This window comes from Lissotriton vulgaris, chromosome 1_1 (genome assembly GCF_964263255.1).
Source record: "Lissotriton vulgaris chromosome 1_1, aLisVul1.2, whole genome shotgun sequence".
NCBI lineage: Eukaryota > Metazoa > Chordata > Amphibia > Caudata > Salamandridae > Lissotriton > Lissotriton vulgaris.
This window is the reverse complement of record NC_141685.1, coordinates 238425926-238436410: the sequence shown is the minus strand read 5'-3', so window position 1 is coordinate 238436410 and position 10485 is coordinate 238425926.

The window sequence follows — 10485 nt, the reverse complement described above, 5'->3', positions numbered from 1 at the left end:
GCTGGTTTTGAAGTACTCTTGATAGCTCAACCACCCATTTCATTCACTGGCAGGGCTAGGGACATCAGTCGCACTACAGGGGGTGGAGCCAGCATTGTGTGGGGAAAGTCCAGGCCCATCAGGGACCAGGTGCACTCCTCCCAAGCCATCAACATGCTAATCTCGCACTCACCACCGGGCAGACCCATCCAGCCTTCCTGGAGCCAGGCTCACCAGCCAGCTCCAGCCAATCACACGGCAGGCATATTTTACATTAATATGCCAAGTCCTAGAAATGGCATTTCTACACATGACACACACATGCCACATATGCCATTGCGAAGCGTTCATTCCCACGAGCTCGCACATACCAAATTCGAGCATGCACTCCCCACGCATCAGGAACTACTAGGGACACAGACATTCCCCATGCATTCCTATGGGAGAGCAGGCCAGCCTAACTACATGCATGCACTTTACTCTGGGACACAGGGAAAAAGTGCGCACAGACCAGAAAATCATCCACACAGATCACAGATTAAAAGCAAAAAGATTAGGGGTGAACCTGCCTTAAGGGCCAAGTCCAACAGTGACGTGTACCTGGCATTGGCAACACCCATTGAGCTAAAAGGGCTTCAGCCCCCTCCCGTCGTGTATTTCAGCCCAGTCTGCTGCAGCTCGAGCTGCTGTGGGCTCGGCTGGGCAGTGTCTGGAGTCTTACCTCTGGGATGCCCGAGTTTTTTAAAGGTCTTTAAAGGCCATTTTGCATATTTACATACCTTTGTAAACTGGTTAACAAGGCTTAGTTTTTTTGTTTCTGGTTCCAGTACCCCCTAGGCCCCCCACTCTGCCTATTCCTTACATTGTATTTTACATTTACTGCGTGGTGTGATAATGCATTTCATGAAAAGGAATATAAAGAAGGGTTGCCAAAAGAAAAATGCCAGCCATGTGTTGTTTAAAGAGCCTGCAAAGGCCCCCTCTTGACACTAAATAGGGTTATAAATAAGAAAGTATGTATTCATTTGTAATGTGACTTCTCTGTCTTTGCTCCCTGTAATTATCAGCCATGGATCATTCAGGCAGTCTTAGAACACAATTAAAAGTGCTTTCTATTTATATTTGTTGTTCGAAGTATGCACAGATAAGTGCTGAAAATACTTTGTACCGTTTGGGACATCAAAATAATAAGCGGGCAATCCTAATCATAAGACTGGAAGTTTGTTGCAGGATCAGCATATTATTTATTTCCTCAGCCTTGATCCGTGATCAATGCCATAATAGCACGGCTTTAAGTGGGCCGGGTCCTGCCGGTGCTAAGCACTAGCAGTTCTTAAGAGCAGGCACAGAGACAGCACTCTATTGGGCTCTCCATTTTCACCCTCACACTCAGACTGGGAAAACAATCTTATCTCTGCCTCAGTTCACTGTTTTGATGTATTACATGAGCACAAACAAGGACTTCTTCATTTATTTTTTGGTAGGCACAGAGGATTAGGTGATTCACACAGGATGTTGAGACAACACTGAGACTCAAACCTGCTCAGCTCCAAAGTTGGCAGCTCTAGTCATTACGCCACAACCTCTTGCACAAGAACTAAAGCAGTTTGAATATTATAATCAGCAAGACCTTAGTTGTATGTATGCATCTAGTATATTTATCGTATGCAACCTTGAACAAAGCCAATAGCCCTGGCTTGTTGTAGGTGTAATGTTACTTATGTGGAGACAATAACAGAAGGAGCGAAATACCACTCGAACGGCACATTATGCTGAGCACAGATTTTTAGCATAAATGTTTAAAGCCACGCCCTTAATTATATCGCCCCTTTCAGAGACCCCATGTAGGAAGTTGGCTTTGTATAAACTATAGAAAAATGAGGTATAGTGTTCACCGAGTCCAGTGTAACCCCAAAGGTAGGCAGAGGCAAAAGATGAAAGCACCTTACTCTCTATTTGTGGTAGTGTGGGCGAGCAGGAAGGCTGTATAGAGGGTAGTGGTAAGCATTTATTCTACACACTCAGGCAAGAAATGATGTCACACACTCAGAGACTGAACTTACACCAATTTGTTTGTATAGAAATATTATTTCGTTATTTTATTTCTAAAACCAGGCCAGACTTGGTGCAGGTAAGTGAAACAATACTTTGCAACATATTATGCAGTGATTTACAGTTGAATGCAGGTTTAAATGCAGTTGGTTGATTTACAGGTAAGTAAACAGTTCAAAATTACTTTTCAGTTACTTTACAGAATGCTGTGCATGTTACTTTTTAGATTACTTTTTAAGTTTCGTTTTCTAATCAGTGTGATATGCCTAGATATCACAAGGAGACATTTCCTAGAGAAAAGGTAAGTAATTCAGTTTTTACACATATGCAGTTTTTTAATGTCTCATACAAACTAACTCAACACTCAGAAGAATTTTCAAGGAAAAGCTATCGATGCAATCCTATGGGAGGAAATTAAGCTATCGGTTTGCAGGTAAGTACTGGTTTGTGGGAGTTGGTATTCTGGGGTTAGAACCTGTGTTACCCCAAGGTTGAGGATGCACTCTCAGAACATCCTCAGCGGCACTAGGGCGGCTGGGTGCAGAGTGCTGAGGCCCAATGTTATCCAATGGGGGATAGGGGGCCTCCGGTTGGTGGCTGCTCTCAAGCAGGCCACAATGGTTTAGGACCAAAGTTCCTGGTGTTAGGCTCATGGCAAAGGGAGGGTCCGAGTTAGCATATAAGGTGCACCCACAGTGGCACGGGCGGCCGGGTTCAGGGTGCGGTTTTTGTGTCAGGTGTCCTGTTGTTTTCAATGGGGATTGCTGGTTTGGGACTTTGCCTGCAGGCTCAGTCCAGGAAGACTTCCAGGAGGAACCAACAGCTGTGCAGTTAAGTTGGAGGGTTCAGGATGTAGGTGCACCTCGGGTTCTCTTCTCCAGGTCACATGACGGCTGGATACAGGGGTGTCTTTTGAGGTCAGATTTCACCTTACCGGGCCACTCACGCATGGGGGACTCAGGAACGCTGGGGGACCTCGCTGGGACCGGTGGGACACCCAAATTCAGGGTGTGGGCGTAGGGTGCAGTGGTGGTTCCCGGCGTCGGATTTCTTTGTCCTCAGCAGGCTCAGAGTCTGTCTTCAGAGTTTCTTTTGAACAGAGTTGCTGTTCAGAGGAAATCTGGTCTCTGTTAAAGGCAGTCAGTCCTCCCAAGGGTTCTAGAGGTCACTGGCTGCAGGACAAGGTGACTTTTGGCGCAGGATCTATGGAAATTGCAGACGGGCCGGTAGGGCTGGGGCCAAGTCAATTCTTCTCTGCAGTCTCCTCAGCTGGACGACTTCTTTCGTCCTTCTTCTTCTTTGTAGGTTGCGGGAATCTATCTTCTTGACTCAGGGCTGCCCCTAAATACTGAATTTAGGGAACGTTTTAGGGGTCTCAAGGTCAGTAGCCAATGGGCTACTGAACTTTGGCTGACTACACCCTTGGTGTGTTCACCCCACGTGGGGGAGTGGGCACAATCCCTGGAGTGTGCCTGCCAGTTACAAGATGGCGAACACTGAAGAGTGGGCTTCACCTTGTCTCCCCTAACTGAGGGGTGGGATTGGCAGAGGTGGGTACAACTTCTGGGCTGTGCTAATTTTTCTCGCCTGTCTTCCCAGCGAAAAGGAGGGGAGACAGGAAGGGGTCCTGCCCCTGATAGCAGAAGATGCTGGGGGTCACGTAACAATGGCAGCAAGGCCTTTGAAGCTCCCCTGCCACAGATGGCTCTGCCTGGCCTGGGGGAGGTGTGACCACCACTGCCCAGGAACGGCTTTGTTTCTGGGCTCAGGGAGTGAAGGCTCCCACCCCAGGGGCCTAGAAACATGTCTCATGTTGGCAGGCTGTTGTGTACCAGTCAGGTAACCCACCAGAGACTGGTAATTTTTCAGGGGGCATCTCTAGGATGCCCTCTGAGTTCATTGTGTAATAAATCCCACACTGGCATCAGTGTGGTTTTATTAAGCTGAGTAGTGTACAATCAAACTTCCCAGATTTCAGTAATGCCATTCTAGTGCTGTGGAGTTCGTAATGACAAACTCCCAGACCATATACTCTTTATGGCTTTACTATACTTACAGTGTTTTAAAATGGACTTAGATACTGTAAGGCAGAGGTCTTCAAACATTTGGATGCCGAGACCCCCCCTATCAACATTTTGAGGCATAAGGACCCTCTACTGACAAAAGTGTCTAAACCTGTAGGCAGGGCTACTAGAATTATGAGGCAAGTGAGGACCAAATTACACGACAGGCTTGACTAAATTGTGTGGGAAGAAAATGTAAGTGATGTTATGTGATGCCGCGTATTTTGGGATAGCATTGCTTCATTATTTTGACATTTTTACACACAGTAACACTGAGGAAAGATTTCACCCCATCAGTACCCGTTTATAACCAAAATACAGCAATTAACATCAGAAAGATTTCTAGTCAACCTTTGAGAAGGGCCTACCACTCCGCAGGAATACGTGCTGCCATATTAGAAGCTCACCTGGCCCTGGCCAGGAGAGGCAGGGGTCCCTTAAAAACCTGGTGATTTTGTGCAGAGTTAAGCAGTTTACCCATGCAGCTTTCCTCTCACCCCCTCCCTTCCATCCCTCTCTCCTCTCCTAACCCCAGATCCTTCTCTCACTTTGCAGGCCATTTTCGTTCACCCCTTTTTACAACATCTGAACTCTCCCCATTCAACCTCTCACTTTAACAATGCACCTCATCTCTCTATAGCACCTTTCTGACAAACACTTCATTTTTTATAGCGCTACTCAGTTTACTCACACTCAGTTCTGTGATCTGCATGGTACACGTTCTTTGTAGCAGGCACATTAACCCTCTGCACACTGTGTGGGTGACAAGAGTGCCTTTGTGAGTGCACGGTGAGCGATGCAACAGTGCGAGAGTAGGGTAAGAGAAGTGACTGCAGGGTGAGTGAGGTGGCGTATGAATTTGGCTGTACTCAAGGAACAAAATGGTTTTGAATCTTTTGCCGCGAGCGGTCCTTTTGGTGTGCATAATTCAACCCTAAAATGGCCACCTTTTCTATTACGTGTTTTTCCGCGGGGCGGGCATTCTAATTTGCATCGCTTCACCATTACCCAGCCCGCGTACATGCCCGTGCATCTGTAGAAGATAGACTATGCTTGTGTTTTGAGACGGCCATCTTAATATAGAAAAAGACCGTTTGTGAAACCATTACCGCTATAAAAGGCTAACCTGTCGGTATAAAACCTAGTTGTTACATTGGGTAAAAAGCATAATAAAGTATGTATGACGAAATGATTTACTGAGCCATGCAATATTTTTTTAATGAATACAGTATGTAGAATATTTATTTACAGTCACATAAATGAACGTATAGTCATAAGAAAGCTTACTTTTCCTATATCGATACAGCAAATGTGGTGAGAAAAAAAAAACATTAGTAAGATGCCATTTTAACAGAGTTCTTTTGCTTATCTGTCCTATTCCATGTTCATGCTAAATTAAAGATACTCCCCTTCTCGCAAGAAGTTGTCTCTGACGACAACCACTGCAGCCCAACGCACCGGTTTTTTCCAACGGTGCAGACGGAGCGGCCTGTTTGCTGTGGAAGCCTTCGTGAGATCAAGGGGCACTTAAGAATGGAAGACATGGACCGGGACGAGGCGCAGGAAGCCGTTGAAGCCCAGGGGGCCCAGGAAGAGGAGCCCCAGCAGGAGCACGGGAGCGAGGAGGTCAACAACTGTGACGACCAACGGGCGGAGGAGAACGGCGATTCCAATGGAGTTCAAGCGTACGGCCTACCTATTGTCTTTGAGATTGCCGGGCAGGCCGTGTTTGGTAGCCGCTAGGATATCGGGGATAAGATAGTAGTACGAGTAAAAATAGATCCCACATAAGCGGCTGATTTGCCCTAAAGATGGTTACGTAAGAGTAGTAGGCCGTGAAAAACGTGTTGTCGAATTTTAGGCCGTGGTAGGGAATGAAGGGCTCCCTTGTGGGTGGTTACCGCAGTCCTGTAGGGGCTTGTGCTGTCAACGATATTCGGTTGATGCAGGGAGGGGAAACGTCCACACGTTTGTAACACTGGAAATGCCGTATTTTTAAGGTACGCTGTGACGACGTGTCCTGTTGGTTTGTAAATCCCGCAGACCCGTATCACGCGTAATATTAGTCTAGTCAATTCGTTACAGCTGTGAGGCGTTTGACTATACGGTAGTACTTTTGAACCGGATGGACAAACTTTGTGCCGTTGTGCATTATGCGCTGGTTATTGTAATACTACCGGGGTTTGTTATAATGACGGTCCACAAAGGTTCTTCAACATGACAAACTTCACGTATGTCGGCTTCTTTAATTTTATGACGACTGTCAATTTGCGTATTCGCAGTATGTTTCACAGGTTGACAGGAACAGTTATTCTAATGGCATATCTAGAAACCTAGATCATCGAGGTTATATCACTTGTGTCTGATAGTTTTGAGGGCATATATTTAGTTGGTAGTTTAATGTGAGACTAGTCTTCCTTTTTAGGCGCTCCGAGGCCACCCGTGTGCCATTTAATGCTATGTCAAATTAAATGTAGTTATTAACCTGTTGCTAATGTCTGCCCGTGCCTCCTTCAGTGACTCCACATTTTCTCTGCCTCCTTCTCACGAAAGGCGGCAAAGCCCCCAACAGTGCCCACCTAGCCTCATGTGCGCCACACGTGCCTCATTGGGCGCTATAGCAATACTTTCCCCCAAAGGTATCCTCTCTTTCTCTCCTTCAGGTTAATCATTCCTCTCCTCGCTAATTATCCTCCCTCTCCGCCTCCACCTTTCTTCCCTGTTCCTTCGCTCTCACACCCCGTTCCCACCTGCACTGCTTTTATTCCCCCTCTCTCTAACGTTTTCTCTCTTCTGTCTGTCTTGGTCAGACACTCTTTCTGATTGTTTCTGTATCCCTTTCACTCGCTGCCACCCCTCTGCTACACTCTTCTTCCCCCATTCACTCCTCCACCCCTGTCTCTGCCTTTCTAATTTTCTCCTTTCTCCCTCTTTTACTTTCCTCATCTCCTCTGTATAAACTCTGTGCCTCTTCCAGTCTTTCTCTTAACCCTCACTTTCTCTAGCTCCTCTCTTCGTTTAGTCTCTCTTGCCCGCCCCCTTTCTTGTTCTTCTTGGTTAAGCAGTTGATGAGTGCATTTTTTGTTCCAGCTGTTACCCTATTGTAATACTCTCCTAGTGCACTTTGTGTTTCTGTTTTGCTTGTGCTTCTCCCCATCACCCTCTACGTTGTGCTCTTGTATTCTAATTGCAAGACCTATTGACTTTGCCAAAAATTTACTTATTTGGAACCGCACTGCATTTTGAGCTGGCTGCATTGTCTTCCTTAGACGAGAAGCTTCAAATAATCCAAATTTGTGAAGGAAATAGTGCAAGCTTGACAAAGAATACAGATGCCCGAATAATTGTTGATAAATATTTAACTACTCGAGAGCAGTCCTTTCACCCCTGACTCTCCCATCTAAGATTAGACCGTATATCGAGTATTGTGTGCCAATTGGACCAACTTTCCAACTACCCTTTTTCAGAAGCAGGAGAATAACCTCTCTGTGCTCTGTCAAGAGGGGGCAGTCCATATTAATTCCATGAAAGTGACTCCACCCTTTTGTCCGAACCCTACTTAATTCTTCTGTGCCTTTGTGGAGAAGTGTGGCTCTCTGGTTAGAGCAGGCAGACCCTGAAGCAGAGGTCAGACCCGGGACCAGGGTTCAATTCCCGACGCGGCAGAGTCTTGAGCTCAAATGTCCACGGACTCGATAATTCTCGCTTCGGTGCATGTCCTAATCATGGGTTCACACTCTGCAACTCTGGGCATTAAGCTTGCATAATCTCCACAACGGCCCCTTGCGACGGGATGCCTGGCTTTCACCTTGGGGATGCCCTGTAGGGTCTATCTCACAGGGAAAAGCCAGGACGGGTTCCAAAGACAAGCGCAGAGATACCTCCCCGGTGATTCGAGTGCTATATAATAACATACAAAAAAAAAAAATACCAGACCAGGCGCCAATGCTTTTCAAGATATGTAAAAAAAATGCCAGATTTCAACAATATATACACATCTAGCCTTTTAATTTAAATCGAACGTTACATGTGGGTAGACTGCGACGTCATACAATATGGTAAGCATATATACTATTAGTATGTGTGTGTGTGGGCTCTGTGTGTATGTGTGGGGCTCTCGGTGTGTGTGTGGGGCTCTCGGTGTGTGTGTGGGGCTCTCTGTGTGTGGGGGGGGGCTCTGTGTGTGTATGTGTGGGGCTCTGTGTGTGTGTGGGGCTCTGTGTGTGTGTGTGGGGGGGGGCTCTGTGTGTGTGTGGGGCTCTGTGTGTGTGTGGGGGGCTCTTTGTGTTTGTGTGTGGCTCTCTGTGCATGTGTGTGGGGGGGCTCTCTGTGGGTGTGTGTGGGGGCTCTCTATGCGTGTGTGTGGGGGGCTCTGTGTGTGTGGGGGGATCTCTGTGTGAGTGTGTGGGGGGCTCTCTGTGTGTGGGGGGACTCTCTGTGTGTGGGGGGGGCTCTCTGTGTGTGTGGGGGGCTCTCTGTGTGTGTGGGGGGCTCTGTGTGTGTGTGGGGGGGGCTCTCTGTGTGTGTGTGGGGGGGCTCTCTGTGTGTGTGGGGGGGCTCTCTGTGTGTGTGTGGGGGGCTCTGTGTGTGTGTGTGTGGGGGGGGCTGTGTGTGTGTGTGTGTGGGGCTCTCTGTGTGTGTGGGGGGGCTCTGTGTGTGTGTGTGTGTGTGGCTCTCTGTGCATGTGTGTGGGGGGGCTCTGTGTGTGTGGGGGGCACTGTGTGTGTGGCTCTGTGTGGGGGGCTCTGTGTGTGAGTCTCTGTGTGTGTCAGTCTGTGTGTGTGGGTGCAAATGCAATAGGTCTCGCATTTGCGAGAGATTAAGCTATTGGCATTGTAAATGACAATGCCATTTATTTATCTGTTTTCAAAACCAACACATAAATAAAAATGTTGTCATTTACAATGCCAATAGCTCTAACTTTGGCAAAAGCGAAACCATTGCATTGTAAATGCTTGTTTGCCATTTCATCCGCGTGGCACTAGGCGTCTCGCGGAGGTAAAAAACGAAAACATCCTATTTAAGAAGGCTTTCTGTCAGCATATAGAGGGTGAAATGTGATCATAACAGGGGCACGCCTTGAAGCAGGGTGATATAGCTCATCTCACTGATGAAATAATGAGCAAGACGGGTGAGTATAGGGCAGGCACGCAAGGGATGTGAAGGACTGCGGCTGCCCGAGGCCACCCGGGGGCCATCAGGAGGGCGGCACCGTAGTTACAGAGGGCCTCCCCCGCCCTCTGGCTTGCTTGGCCACTCACTCCTCTGGGTGTGGGAGGAGTCCCGGCAGGGAGAGGGCTGGGCCAGTGGCGTGCGCCCGGGACGGTAGGCAGGGCAAGGGGTATTTAAGTTCCCCTTGCCATTTTAGATGCCTCTTTGCCGCCCCGGATGCCTCCAGATGCTACTAGGACACTCTTTTGACAAGTTATCCCCGGTGAGTGAAGGCCTAGCTGGCCTGTACCCCCCTCCGCCTACTCCCTCTTTGTGGAGGTTGAGCGGGGCTAGGTGGCCTGCTTAGTTAGCGGGCCGCTGTGGAGGTGGGGGTGCCAAACCTCATCGTGTTTGCTGAGGGGTCCCTGGAGGCGGTTGCGGCAGACGGGGTAGGACGGGCGCTCACCCCCCCCCCCCCCTTTGTGCGCCTCGCTGGGCGGCAGCGGGAGAGTTCATCAGGGTGGGCACGGCTTAAGCGGATAGTTACCCCAAAGTGTGGCCTGCGCTCCTGTGGGGGTTTGCACATGGCTGGGGTTCGGGTGGTTGGTCCATGGCACCCCTATCCCGTCCAGGCACACACGCCAATTCGCTTTCAGGCAGTATGGCCGTCGCGCTTTATCCTGGGTGTGTGCATGAGCCGAAGGCTTGTGAATGCCTATCCTCAGCAGCTAGGTACGAGAGGGCAAGTACATCTAGCTATCAATGCTTTGCCCTGACCGAGCACGCTTAGTTTTCCTGGGTCCTTGATACTGTGGCGGCGGGAGGAATAGGCCGTTCAAACCCCCGATCCCTGCCGGCCCTCCCCCCCCACCCAGAGCCGTTTGATTTTGCTTCCGTTAGCGGCAGCTAGGGACTCTAGAGTGCGGGGCACGGTTCTCAGCAGCGTGTTAGCCGGGCATGGGGATGTTACAAGCAGATGACTCATCCCCCCCTTTTTTATCCATGCCTTCGTGCGAGGGCGTGCGCAGCTATTAGGGATGTCTTGTTCGCCCCAATACCCCTCATGGCCAGCAGCGCTGTAAATTAAAAATGGCGGCTGCTATAATGGCGGCCGACATTAGTGACCATGTCGCCACTGCTCCCTGTATCGCCACTGCTCCTTGTGTCACGGAGGGGCGTCAGGCAGCGATGTTACACGCGGTGTTTGGGGAATAGGTGGGTGCGAGCTCTGTGGCTGCCG